We start from the raw sequence: 13,794 nt of genomic DNA, 5'->3' as shown, positions 1-13,794 counted from the left end.
AGAAAATATAGTTAAGATAAATGTTGCATTCATCCTTCTTTTCCTAAAGCCATTAATTTTCAATATTGAATCGCTTGCGATATTCAGTAGAAAATTTTAAAAATTTATAATAATAAAAATTTATAATTTATATTTTCCGAGTTTTTTCAATTATTAATATGAAATTGTAAAAAAATACTTTTTTCTCTTTGCCTCATTTCTCTCATATTATATCAATTACATCAATTATTCTAAATGAACTTTATTCGTTAATTAATTGTTATAGATTCATAAAATAATTAATACTTATAAAAACTTAACCTTTGCATTTTTTAACTTTTCTATTTTATTAGCGTCTATAAAGATAAATTAGAAAATTATTGGAGTAATCTTATTGTAATACCTGATAAATTTTCCAAAACTGAATAGCACGACATTTATGAGAATCTATACATCACAGCTAATAATAAATTGAAGATAATACCGCAGCACGTTACGCCACGAAACAACAATTTAACGAGTTATGACAGTTTGCCCCGGCTAATCAACTAATCATTTCGCAAAGCATACGCTGTCGGTTAATTAACGGGCAGATAAAGGTAACCAGAGTAGGGAGAAACAAGAACCTCGAGAGATGTACCATTAACCCGTGTTCTAACTCGCAGGCCAATCTAAATCAGTCGATATACATTTGCCGCTGACCTACCTTTACACCGAGCACGATTGTTCACCGGAGGAAAATACAATAATTCATTGATTATTACGCTTTACGTAATTATATCACGGCTTTAGCGCAAAATCCCCGCAAGCTAAGTGTCCATGGCAAAAGGTCTGATAAAACTTCGCGTTAAACCAAACATTTTTCATTCTGCAGCAAATGAATTGTTTACGAAGCGACGAAGCTGTAGAGCATATCCTCTTTACACGTTTCACGGAAAATCTAATAACCGCTTTGACGGGTAGCATTGTGATATCATTGTCTTATATTCCGTTTTTATGTGCACAGTTCCGTTATAATATAATATCCGTAATGGATATTGCACGAAGTCGAAAAAAATTCTTCGTTTCAATCACGAGATAGATTGCAATATAAATTCTCTTTTATGACAATACATTCTTATTATTGTTTATTGCAAACTGTTATTAATTCCAATTTGCTTCCTATTATTTTACAAATTATTTTAACATCATATTATTTATATTATATTAATGCGTATATGTTGTAATGCGTACTTATATACATATTCTTACGCTCGAAATGTATCTTTATAATGCAACATTTATATAAGAGAAAATATATTATTATTATCTGTCATATATCATTTATTAGCGAGAAAGAAATTAACTTCAAATAATGATCTAGTTTGTGACCAAGTTTCTGAAGTAATAAGCGTTTATACATGCAAAGTCGCGCTCTCGGCGGGCCAAGCTTCATCACGACTACTTAACATGGCCGACAAACTTCGCAGGTCTATCGGAGGATTAGTGCAACCGTGAATCTGAATCTCGTAATGGGCTAATATCAGTCTGTATGGGCTATGCAAATGAAATATTGGTTCAGAGACTCGCGTTCTTACCCGAGGAAATTTCCTGCCGGTGAACCATCAGTAACAGGACGGACACGAAGGCACTGGGAGTAGTAGGAAGCCGGAGAAGGGCGAGGCAGGCGGGAGGGATTAACATTGCGGCCATCTTTGGAACCAGTCCAATGACCCGGTGGTATCACCATTGGGATTAATCGAGATTGATTTAGGTAGGGTGAGTGCAACCGGAGAACAGCGGTTCATACGGTTCACATGGTTCATACGGTTCATACTGCGCATCGAAGAACTCTGGCCGCGCATGGAATATTAATCCTCCCAGAGTGGCTCAATCATCTTCGATTTTCTGTCTTTCCTGTCATTGTTAATTTTCATAGTACTTTGCGAAGAATATCTCCTCTATTCCGATATTTTTGATTGTTTTTAAAAACACCACGATAAAAAATTTTATTAAAAGTGTAAAACAAATTAGATACTAATCCTTTAAGACAGACTCTCATAATAGTTAATCTTGAAATTTTATCTTTTTTACTAAAGTAGTTCAATTATAATACAATAGATTTTTTAAGAACTTCATGGAAATATTTTTATGGAAATTTAAATTTATAGTATTTTAAGTAAAATGATAAACTGCAACTTTTGAAACAAATGCAAAAAGTCAAATTTACTTGTTAAACACTTGTAGAAATCATTAATAACGTTCTTATAATATTAATTAGACATTTAATAATTGTAATCTTTTAATTTTTATTTCATTGAGATTCTAGATGTAGGGTAAGTGAAACCTGAAATCGATCAGTCATATTTAATGCGCAGCAGTGAGAGTATAACTCTCGTCCTCTCTCTCTCTCTCTCTCTCTCTCTCTCTCTCTCTCTCTCTCTCTCTCTCTCTCTCTCTCTGTCCCTCTATACGACGTATCTCGAGCATCTCATGGGGTTCAGACGGATTGCCGCGATGCGGAATCGTTCCGGTCATCGATTGGCAATAATTTCCTACAGAATCGGGGCGTTAATTCGAAATCACTGTCCGCAAGATGAGGATTTCCGTGATCCGATTTGTGTTATCTCTCCTCCAAGTTTCCTCCTCGAAATTTAGCGTACTGAGCAACCTTCGATTGTCCCTTGATTTACGGTAATTATCCGCATTCTGATCGATAGTCATTTTATCGTCTATTGAATATGTGCGTCATTCATTGAAAATCATAGAATTTGTATATGTTACGTTTATATGAATTTTCACAAATTTGTATATATCACGAAAGAATATCATAAAAAAAAAAGAAGACGTATATCAAACTTGAAAATATTCTACCAAAAACTTTATATTTTAAAATTATTGATCCTCAATAGCATCTTGTACATAAAATTTAAAATAATTTTTTTTCAATAATGTCTTATGAACTTGAAAATTATATGTATTTGAAGAGAAAAATTATAATGTAGGTTTCTGGAAATTTTTTATATATTACAATATAATTTTTTATATACCTCAATAAAATGCAGTGATAATTTCTCGATTTTTCATATTTGCTATATATAACGAACAAATACACACATTTTATAATTAACCAAAATAAAATTCGTTATCATCTACGTAGTTCCCTGAGGCCATAATCGAATTTAGACTTCCTGCGCAGGGATAGAAACTAGCAACGGGGAAAGCCTTTCATGCGTTACGAAACTTGCATGAGTTGCAATCCTAAACTTTTCACGCCACTAGAGACGATGCGAAACGCAGCGGAAACGGATATTTTGCCTGGTGAGTTACATCGCACCATTTTTGCTCTATATCGTATTAATTGATCTCTGATGCGCTTTTTTATCGAAACAAAAAATAGATATCGCACAAATATAAAAAACAAAACAAAAATTTAACACCGGAATTTGTAGATATTTATATACAATTGATTGCTTTATTTTTTTAATGTCAAGTTTCATAATTTTACTTTTGTTATTTTTTAATATGTTATTATTTAAATATGTGTGGTTTTTTTAATATTTTTTTATAGAACAATACACTCTGCATAATATCCTTATTATAATAATATTTCGATTTTTAACAAATAAGCGTGCATATAATAAAGAAGGTGTAACTGTTTATCACTTTCTCTTCTCTCCTTCTATCATTATTATTAGGCCATATACATCATTATAATCGATCTGTGCATTGTACTATGCCTAATTTGATTACGATAGTTTGTAGATATAGCACGTTATTATGAACAGAATATTCTGCATTTCCATGACCTCAATTTTAACAAGTTCTTTTGAATAACAGAATTTTGGAATCTTTTTGATTAAAATATTGATAATAGTTTTTATTAATATATTAATATATAACCGAGTGATATGTGCAATATATAGCTTATTTCTAGAAAAGATTATAAGAATTCGAAATTGATATTGGAATTTGACAAATAGTTTTGCGCGCGATTTTCATTGAACATCGAGATTAATGAGAAATTTAATCAAATCGAGAGTATGTTCTTAGAGGAGACATCTATCTTGCGGATCGATTCTGTAAAAACTTGTTCACCATCTGTCTTTAACTAAATTTGAGCGACAACAGCGACAATTTTCTCAGATCTTTGCAATTTAATGACTTATAAACGATCCATTTAGCCGACTATTAAGCTAATAGCTAATCGTTATCTTCATCTCATTGTTCCTTCCTTCCTCCTTTTTATCAAGATCTGAACTTACAAGCGTTTGATATAATTTTTTATTACTTTATTTGCTCTATCGAAATGAAAGATGGTAAAAAGAAATTAATTTATGAGAGAATGGGTAATCTTAGAACACAGTTTTATTCATTAGTTATTTATACCTACAGATTTCTTATCTCATTTTTATAAATCATTCTTATCATTTCTCTTCATTTTCATTATCATCTTTATAAATCGGATAATGATTTATTTTATACGTTAAAAATGTAATTAGGAAATAAATATTTAATAATTTTGATTTATGATATTTATCAGAGAGAGAGAGAGAGAGAGAGAGAGAGAGAGAGAGAGAGAGAGAGAGAGAGAGAGAAGAAGAGAGAGAGAGAGAGTAGTTTCAGTAAATATGAATTTCTGAATCGTAGTAGCTGTTTATTTTTAAGATTATTTTTTATTTTCACACAACCTTTTCACACAAACTTTTAGTTTCGTAAAATATTTACGTTCAATTAATGAAACATAATGGAATGACTCATCGTAAGAGTGAATGCGCACCATCTGCACCAGTAATCACCTGCAGCAACGCACGAAAGTTTGTAATTACATTCCTTTGAAACATCTCGTATGCAAAGAAAAAAAATTCCACGATTTCTATCGTCTGTCCGGCTCATTCGCTCGATCTATTCCACGTGGAAATTCAAAGCAAGGCCCTTGACGGCGAGTCGGTTGATCGGCTGGTACAAGCAAATCGTTCCTACCGAAAGAAACGATTAAACTTTTGCTGCTAATTAATCGAAGCCCGTTTCGTAGCTTTGTTGCGAGCGTATCCTGTGTCAAACCGGGTAAATAACTTTCGCTCTAACGACGAGGAAAGAAAAGACGTGAGGGTTGCGAGGACGACTATACATCGTCACAACCACGGCTGTGCCTTTTTACGGTCTCTTTACGGTTCTTTCATTTCCGTCGTCACCCAAGAACGAAGATTCTCTCTGCACCGAATACAGAGCTCTGAGTTTTTTCCCTTTATACAGGAGAGAAAGAGAGAGAGAGAGAGAGAGAGAGAGAGAGAGAGAGAGAGAGAGAATGAATTTCTTTGTGTTCTCGATCAATTATTCAACACCCCCATGAAATGCTGACGGTCCGACGTAACGTCGCGTTCTGTCTCGGCACGACGATGAAGAGTTCACTCGAGAGGTTGCCTAAAAAGTCTAATAATCTTGAATCTTTGGATGATTGGTATGTGCCATTTGCTTCGATTGTGTTGTGTGCGAAAAGCGCAACGTGGCTCGAATAAGTTCGTGTAGAAGACAGCACTATAGTTTGCTTCCACATTTACATTTACTCTTGGAACGAATCCACGGGATACGAAAGATATATCAACATCAGTATTATATATATATATATATATATATATATATATATATATATATATATATATGTGTATATATTAGATAATTTGCAATTACCTTTACACTTTTGAATTTTGAACGTAATGGAATTTCAAATTGTCAGTTGTCTGTGTACTCTGTAAATAAAAGATATAATTGGTTCTCCTGAAAGTTCTGTAATTATAGATTTCGTACAATGTATCAAGTGTTCAATTGCAATTCCATTAATTCCATGAAATTTTAGATTACATTATTGTGCATTGGTAATATTCTATTGACTGGTATTTTCGTAAATTATTAAATTTCACTCGGTGCAATGTCGATTCCAAAATTCAATGAAAGATACGCATGCCCATATCATTAATTAAACAACGTAATTATTTAATATGCTATCGGTTTTAATTGTTAAATGATTATCGCAATCACTTGTTGCAAGATATCAACGATTATATCTCAATGCAACATGTATATTTCTAGCTGTTTTAGAAATTATATTAAAACTTAGAAAAATAATATTAGAAAAATAAGTTTTCTATCTGTTTCCATTTTCTATCTTTTCTTCACTCATTTTTATCATCATGACAACGACATTTCTCAATTATTGTTTCGTCAAGTCACGATAGAATTACGATTTCGCGACAACTTTGTAAAACTCATACGATTGAGATAGATAGGTAAAAATTTTTCTCTTCGCACCTCGCAGCGCAAAGATCTTATAATATCCCGGGGAATGATTTATGATTTCTTTCTGTATTTGTTTAGGTTTCCAATTTCTCTACCTCCGTTACCATTCCGTTTTCTCTCGCGCACGGCTTGTACATCTTACATTTTATCCGCGTCGCTGGCAGGATTCACAGATCTATAAATCCTTAAGTCGATGCACAAATACACGCACGCGATGCATTCCGTTCCTGATTCGTTGCTACCAATAAAGTTTCTCGTGATGAGAGAGCCAACTGCGTCGCGCTTCGAGGAAATCTTTTTTTTACGGTTACACACTAACAAAATTTTTCGGATATTTTTCTTCCATTTTATAAAGCTCTCGTTGTTACGAAATTTGATACGATGGATATTCACGGCTTAAGTTAACTCCATTTGTTTTCGCATTTTCTTCTACTCTTTTCGCAATTTACGCATTGTCATTTATCTCGCATCGTATACTGCGTCACATGCATTTTTCCTAAAACGCTTACGCTATTTTATTCTTTATTTTTGAGTTTACTTTTGAGATATATAGATTTTATAAATCTTTGTAATCACTGAAACACGCGCCATCGACGTTCACTTTACACGCGTTATTCACGATGCAATGCATTCCTGATACTTGATAGGGCGAGCAATCGATTTTGTATTTTGAAAAATACAGTAAAACTGTTGATTGTCGATGTTCCATTTTGTAAAACAGTTTTCGCATATTGTTTAGATATAATTGCCGTGCAAGCTTAATCGAATATTGAAAACAAAAAATACGTGTAAGCAGTAGCAAAATACATAATATCCTGCATTTTTACTGCAGGATACTTGTCGATACGTTAAAATGAAAGAAATGCTCTTTTCCCTCTATACCATGTATTTTTGTTTATGTGCACACGTAGTATTTGCCGCTGCACGTCTACCGCCCATGGGTGCGATAAAACAATTTTATGAATCGACGAGGGTTTGCGCGCTACCCGGAAAGAGCATACGTCGGATAACGGAGATAAAGTATAATAAATTATGAAACCTATCTCTAATAACGATAAATGTTTAAGCGAATGATGTTCTTTCTTCCGATGCGCAAAATACAAACTTTGCGATATCAAGAGATAAATCATAATGCCGCATAATGCATTTTAAAGTCACAATGTCACGAATTATTATAAATAATCTTTCTACCATCTTTAGCTTCTTATTTCCATATCTTTAATTTATGATATATTTCGAAGAAATAAAAAGGATCAATTTGCGTTTGATATTATACATATCTATGGGGTGTATCGCATTGTTCACCTTCTCTCCACTCTGCGTCGCATAACATGTATCGCGCCCATCGAATATCGATTAAAACATCGCTTCAAAATACCTTTGATTTTTTAAATAACATCGAAATTTACTTTCAGCGGATGTTTAGTGTGAAAACTGTATATACTCTTTGTCAGTATTGTGGGGAAACAGACATTCGATAAGAACAAACTTGTTGAAGTCTTTTTCTGAGTGTCTGCCTCCTTTGTTATTGGGCCATTATAAATCCACTCCGAAAATAGTCACTTCCCGAAGGTTCCTATTTGTATGAGAGATTTCATCTTCCTACTAGAGTTTTCTGAAAGTGGATCGCGGACTTTACATAGTAGGACATAGTATAACTTTATTTTTGTCCCACTTTACAAATACACGTTGGACCTTTTTATAGGTACACTTTTTTATCAATTTTACTTTAGAAAGAAAACAACACAATAATTTTATATTAGAATACACAGACAAAGGTTATATTAAATAAAAGGTTATATTAAATTACCTGTAAAGTGCTTTTACTGATTTATATTTTCTGCCATAGTTAAGTTTAATTTGATCAAGTTAATTATTATGTGTTGAATTAAGATACAATTATTTTCTAAATAATATGTGCATATCAAAAATAATATTGAATTTTAAATTTATTCTCTGTATTTTTTTACTTGTCTTTTTTGTTTACTGCTTATGACCGGCAGATTTATGTGAATCAAAATGCAACGGAAATATATACGGAAGTACAGACACTTTTGCTCTCGTTATTAATATTATTACGAAATCTCTTTGCATGATTGTAATTATTGATTTATTAGATTTCTTTGAAACATCACCTTTGATCTATAGAGTGCATGAAAGAGCTAATAGCGAAAATGTAAATTTAATTTTCACAGGGATGACTGATCTGCACAGTAATAGATTTAACGAACCCACGAACCCAAGCATCGATATACTATGGATAATGCAATACTATGGATAATGCAAATTATAATGCAATGAACATTTAAAGAAAAAATAGAAGTAATGTATGATCTAATTTAAAAATGGAAAAGGAAAATGAAGATAAGAAAAGCTCCACATATGCAATTTAAGAATAGACCTATCTGTACTCAATATAAGAGCAGGATAGCAAAAGCAAAAAGCTTATTTTTTATTTATATCTTTAATTTAAAAAATGTAAATGTAATATATATAACTCTGGCTTTTGGACTAAAGTGTAATCTCATAATATATATACTTTAATAATGATTACATATTAAAGCTCTTTCTTTTCGATTTTATTGAAGTTTTTACATTTTCCATATATTCTCTGAATATTTATTTTAACTTACATTTCATGAATATAAAGTTTGTATAAATATGTTAAACAGATTTTATATTTTCTCGGAGTAAAGGAGTTAAGAAACCAGACCACTTTTCCTGAAATATTTTACTGTTAAAATGTATTTTACAATTCATAAATTAAAATATGAAAATAACAAAGGTGTAATGATGGGATGCAAAGTCTTTAGCTTCAATTTAATAACTTATTTTTTGTAACAATCAAATTAAAATACACCAGATACAATACTAAAGATAGCTGCGTGTTGAGCTACATCCGTTTGCAAGTGCTGGAAAAAGTATTGCAAGTACAAAAAAAGGCAAAATAACCCAGAAAGCACTTAGGTCGCGTTTGGTGGATTTATAACGGGTGCAGAATAAAAAAGAAGATGGTCTCTTAAATGCGTCCACAGTCTACGAACCTCGCTATCTCTGCTGACGATTACGTAGTCGGGAGTTGAGATTCTTTTATCCTTAAGCCAGCAAAGAAGAATGCACTCCTTTCGTTCCCACGAAGACTGATCGCGCACTCCAGGATCTCGCGGCCGATCTCGGTTTTTAAGTACGAAACTTTTCTCGGAGTTAGTGTTGCGGGATGAAAATAAAAAAGGAAACTATCGAGTTTCAGCAGAATGAAGGAAATTATTGTTCTTTTCTTATTATAGTTCAATTGTTTTACGGTAACTGGTTCGGACGCGTAAAAAATTATCGTTCGAGTACAAGAGTATTTTAAAGTTGAGGAATATATGTACGTATATATGTAGATAAAACGAAAAATACATTGTGTAGATTGCATAATAGGAGTGAATATTTATTATCGCATAATGGAATCGTTGTAAATGCAAACGAATTTTCTATCTATAATTAAAATTTCTTAAGGAGAATCGAAAAGTTCTTTATTACATGGTATAATCTAAGCAAAATAAATTCATTCTTGTATGTTAGGTAGCAATACTTATACTTATTAACTTTAGATTAATAATATTTTTATGAAATGTTACTTATTGAAATTAAATTAATCTCATTATTTTATGTGATATACTAACCGTGATGGAGAGTTATATATGACAGAACGATGTATTGTGAAGTATGAAGTTCAACTCGAGATAATTGTTTCTGATATATTGACAATACAAAGTTTTTTTCTATTGAGACAAAATAAAAGATGACGAAGCGGAAAAATGTGTTTGGCGTGGAAAACACGATCCTTCTTTTTACTCCCTGAAAGATGTTACTGCCAATTCAGAAGGACCTTTTATTGGGTTTGAGATTACCTCAGGTTGCTTTCAGTTCACTTTTTCCTTCTTCAAACACTTCATTTTCTACTAGGTGGTCGATTCTAACCAAAACTGTCAAAGTGTCTACTTGAATATAGGATTTAATTTCATAATTTAATTTTTAATAATGAAATTCTCACCTGTATACTTTATTTGTTTAAAAAACTCTTACTATTTAATTTAGGAAATAAGAAAAAGTACAATAGTTATATTATTCATAATTGTAAAACTCTCCGTGCTAATATAATTTAATTAATCATATAAAAAATTATTTTGTAAAGTTATATTATGTTATTCTTTTTATATTATACATTTAATACATTTAATTATAATTTTAATATTATTCAATTTTTTTAATTATTGGAGTATAAGAGCTTCTAAAGAACAAGACTTATTGTCAATATCTTCGTTATCTCCAATGTCTTCATTAGCGAAGACAATCATTTTCCTCAATAGGAGATTATTTTCTTACAACGAAAATTCTTGAAGATTACATATACTTAATGAATATATACCTTTTAAAAACTATGTAAGAAGAAATTCTGGCAATTTAAAGTCTCGAGCTGATGGTAAAATTGAGTAGCAAGATATAGTTTAAAAGTAAAGAAAGTATTCATGTTGGCGTTGCTGCAAAAGTTATTTTTTATCTTTAAATATATTTTTTATTTTAAATATATTTTTTATTTTAAATATATTTTTTATTTTATTTACGAGGTTACTCGTTTAAAGTTGCGGAGTATATTCTCCTTAAAGAAAAAAAAGATAGATTCTAAATAATTTTTATTTCTTTAGAATATTTGAAAGTTATATTTTTTTTGCTATGCTGCTACAAAGAATAATTAAGTCGTTATTTATTTAAAGAAAAAAATCTGTTGATTTAGATTAAATTATATTTTTATATAAAGTACAATATAATATATAAAATAAATTCTGCGTAAGATACTTAGATTATTTATTAATTTTAAATAACTTTTGAAACATGTAATTTCATTTCTTTGCTTACACGAAGGTAAAGCTTTTCTGTCGATCGGTAGACTTAAGTCGAAGGTAACAGGCAACGTAACGATGTGTCATGCTAACGTCAATTTTACATTACGTTGACAGGCCAACGATACTAACGAGAAATCGAAATAAAATATAACACGAGAACTCATCGCACACTGTCAATAACATGCATTACATTGAATTGGAAAGTTTGCTTATAATAGGCACATTTGAAGTACATCTTGAACTTGATTTAAAAAGATTTTATCGTGATATAAACGCTAAATGCAACTTAATTAATATTAATAATAATTTGGTTATTATATAAAAAGAAAGGAAATGAAAAATAGAAAAAGATAGTTCTAAATTAAAATTTTGCTTGAGAAATCCTGTATAAATGCATAAACTACCAATCTTCTTTCACGTGATATATAGATATAACATAATTTTTTGGAAATATATTTACATTCTTAATTTGCATAAGCATCTTTCTACATTGCATTTTCTTTAGCATTCAAAATAATCTCAAAATTTAAGCTCTCCTCATTATTATTAATTCGATTAATTTGTGGATTGCATGTTGCAGATTTAATGTAAATATAGGCATCAACAGATTGCATTTTTATAAAATTTGATACGAGTGATATAAAAAGTTGTAACGTTATATGAAACATTTGATTTTTATTTTTCGCACAACTGTACTCATATATGTATTCATGTTACGCAATGCATGCGCCTTGAAATATTTAGTGACATGAATCGCTGTCTATTTCGTCTCTCTTCGCTAGTATTTCACATAAAATTATTGAATCGTTATTTATACGTTGCGAACAATATGAAAAAATATCAATCCGCAAATTCGATACAGATACAGACTAATATTAATCTTTCAAAAAATGTATTATAAAAATTAATTCCAATTTCTTTAGTTGTCCTTGGATATCAATATTTATTAATATGTAAAAGCAGACTTATATAATTAAATGCAAACAAAGAAATCTTTTCTCTTTATTTTTTGGTTTTTGTTAACATATTTGGAATCCTTTCAATACTTCTAATAAATAAAAATAGCAATAAAAATCTGTTATTTGAATTTTTTTAAAATTAAAATACAAAATGAATTAAATAATTTTATGAATGGATAATCTCAGTTTATTAAATAATTTTTATCAAACGAATACTTTTCTTTTTCAATGTTTATATATATATTCACTTAATATTTTTTAAATTTAAAAATATAGAGGAAATGCAATAGTTTATATACACACGTTATTATCATCCGCGACGATGCGATAAACCGAGCAGAATTTTTCATGTACGCGATCTCGGCCCAAGCGGTTTCCTCGTCATCTCCGGATGAGGAAGTTCAAGGTTTTACGAGAGACGGCGTCGCGACGCCGCCAAGCCAGCGGTATAGCGATACTAGAAGAACTGTATTAGAGAAAAGGGGAACGAAAAGAGAACGAATCTGAGCGGTGGTCGAAAACGTGGAGAAATCGTTGGTATCCGCGGGAATTCGGTTGCCAATCGAACGTGAAGGGAACTCTGTGCCCCGAAGGCAATTTGTAAGAATAAAGCTCCTGATTGAACTATCCTTACGATCGTCACATCGTCGTATGTTGCAATGAGGGAAAAGGAAACCGTTCATGTTGCGCTGTAGTATTAGCACATAGATTATATATATATAAAAAAATCACATGTATATATATATATATATATATATATATATATATATAAAATCGTATATATATATATATACACACACACACGAAAATATCAATAAGATAATAATTATATCAATCTTTGACTAAATATATAATTAATAAAACAGTCACGAATAATCTTCGATTGAAACAGTAATTAATATATGATAATTATGTATTATTTTTGATTATGTAATCTCTGGTTGAAAAAAATTATTATTAAAAAAAGTTGTTATATAACTGTCATTTATTAATTCTTTTAACTGGTATTTATTAATTCTTTTTATGTCGCATATGTGTCTTTTTCATATTATATATATGGATAATATGGATAATATTAAAAAATTGTCTGTTTTTATATATTTTGTAATTACGTACAATTTAATCTGATCAAAATATGTGTGAGTTTGATAAGATTTTGTGATGTTTGATTTTACACCGTTTTTTATTATTATCGCCTTTCGTTTCACAAAGTGCATTGCACGAGCATTTCATTAAATTACAGAAAATTCTATTAAAAATATTTTATTATTTTATTAAATATATAATTTTTATAATATATTTTATCTGTCTGTTTTACAAAGTAAACAAAATAGTTTTAAATTTATTACAAATAATTTAATTCTGTAACAAAAAATTATACAAATTAAATTATTAAATTATATTTTTATTCTTAATTTTTCGTTATAGATGTTTTATATTGAGATCGTATAATTATTTCTTTTTTTTTTATTTTATCAGTTTTAAGGAACTATATATTTCGATAATATGGATCATAATTTATCATTGGCGTATAAATTGGGTTTTTATTTATTGGAATGTCATTCGTTTAATTGAACGCAGTTATTTGCTGCAAATTTTGAGATATAATATTCACGACTTATTGATCAGATAGGACACATCACCAATTTATAATTATGATGAATGTTTATTGTTATAACTGAGTATTGATG

General features: G+C 30.4%; 1 protein-coding gene across 11 annotated transcripts in view; it reads right to left on the bottom strand.

Annotated features, from left to right (window-relative positions):
- Window positions 1-13,794, bottom strand: part of LOC105427216 (glutamate receptor ionotropic, kainate 2) — a 128,203-nt gene that overhangs the window by 87,896 nt on the left and 26,513 nt on the right. The window lies entirely within an intron of this gene.

Source organism: Pogonomyrmex barbatus, unplaced genomic scaffold (assembly GCF_055798465.1).
Source record: "Pogonomyrmex barbatus isolate J1 unplaced genomic scaffold, ASM5579846v1 scaffold5, whole genome shotgun sequence".
NCBI lineage: Eukaryota > Metazoa > Arthropoda > Insecta > Hymenoptera > Formicidae > Pogonomyrmex > Pogonomyrmex barbatus.
This window is presented reverse-complemented; position numbering and strand designations above follow the sequence as displayed.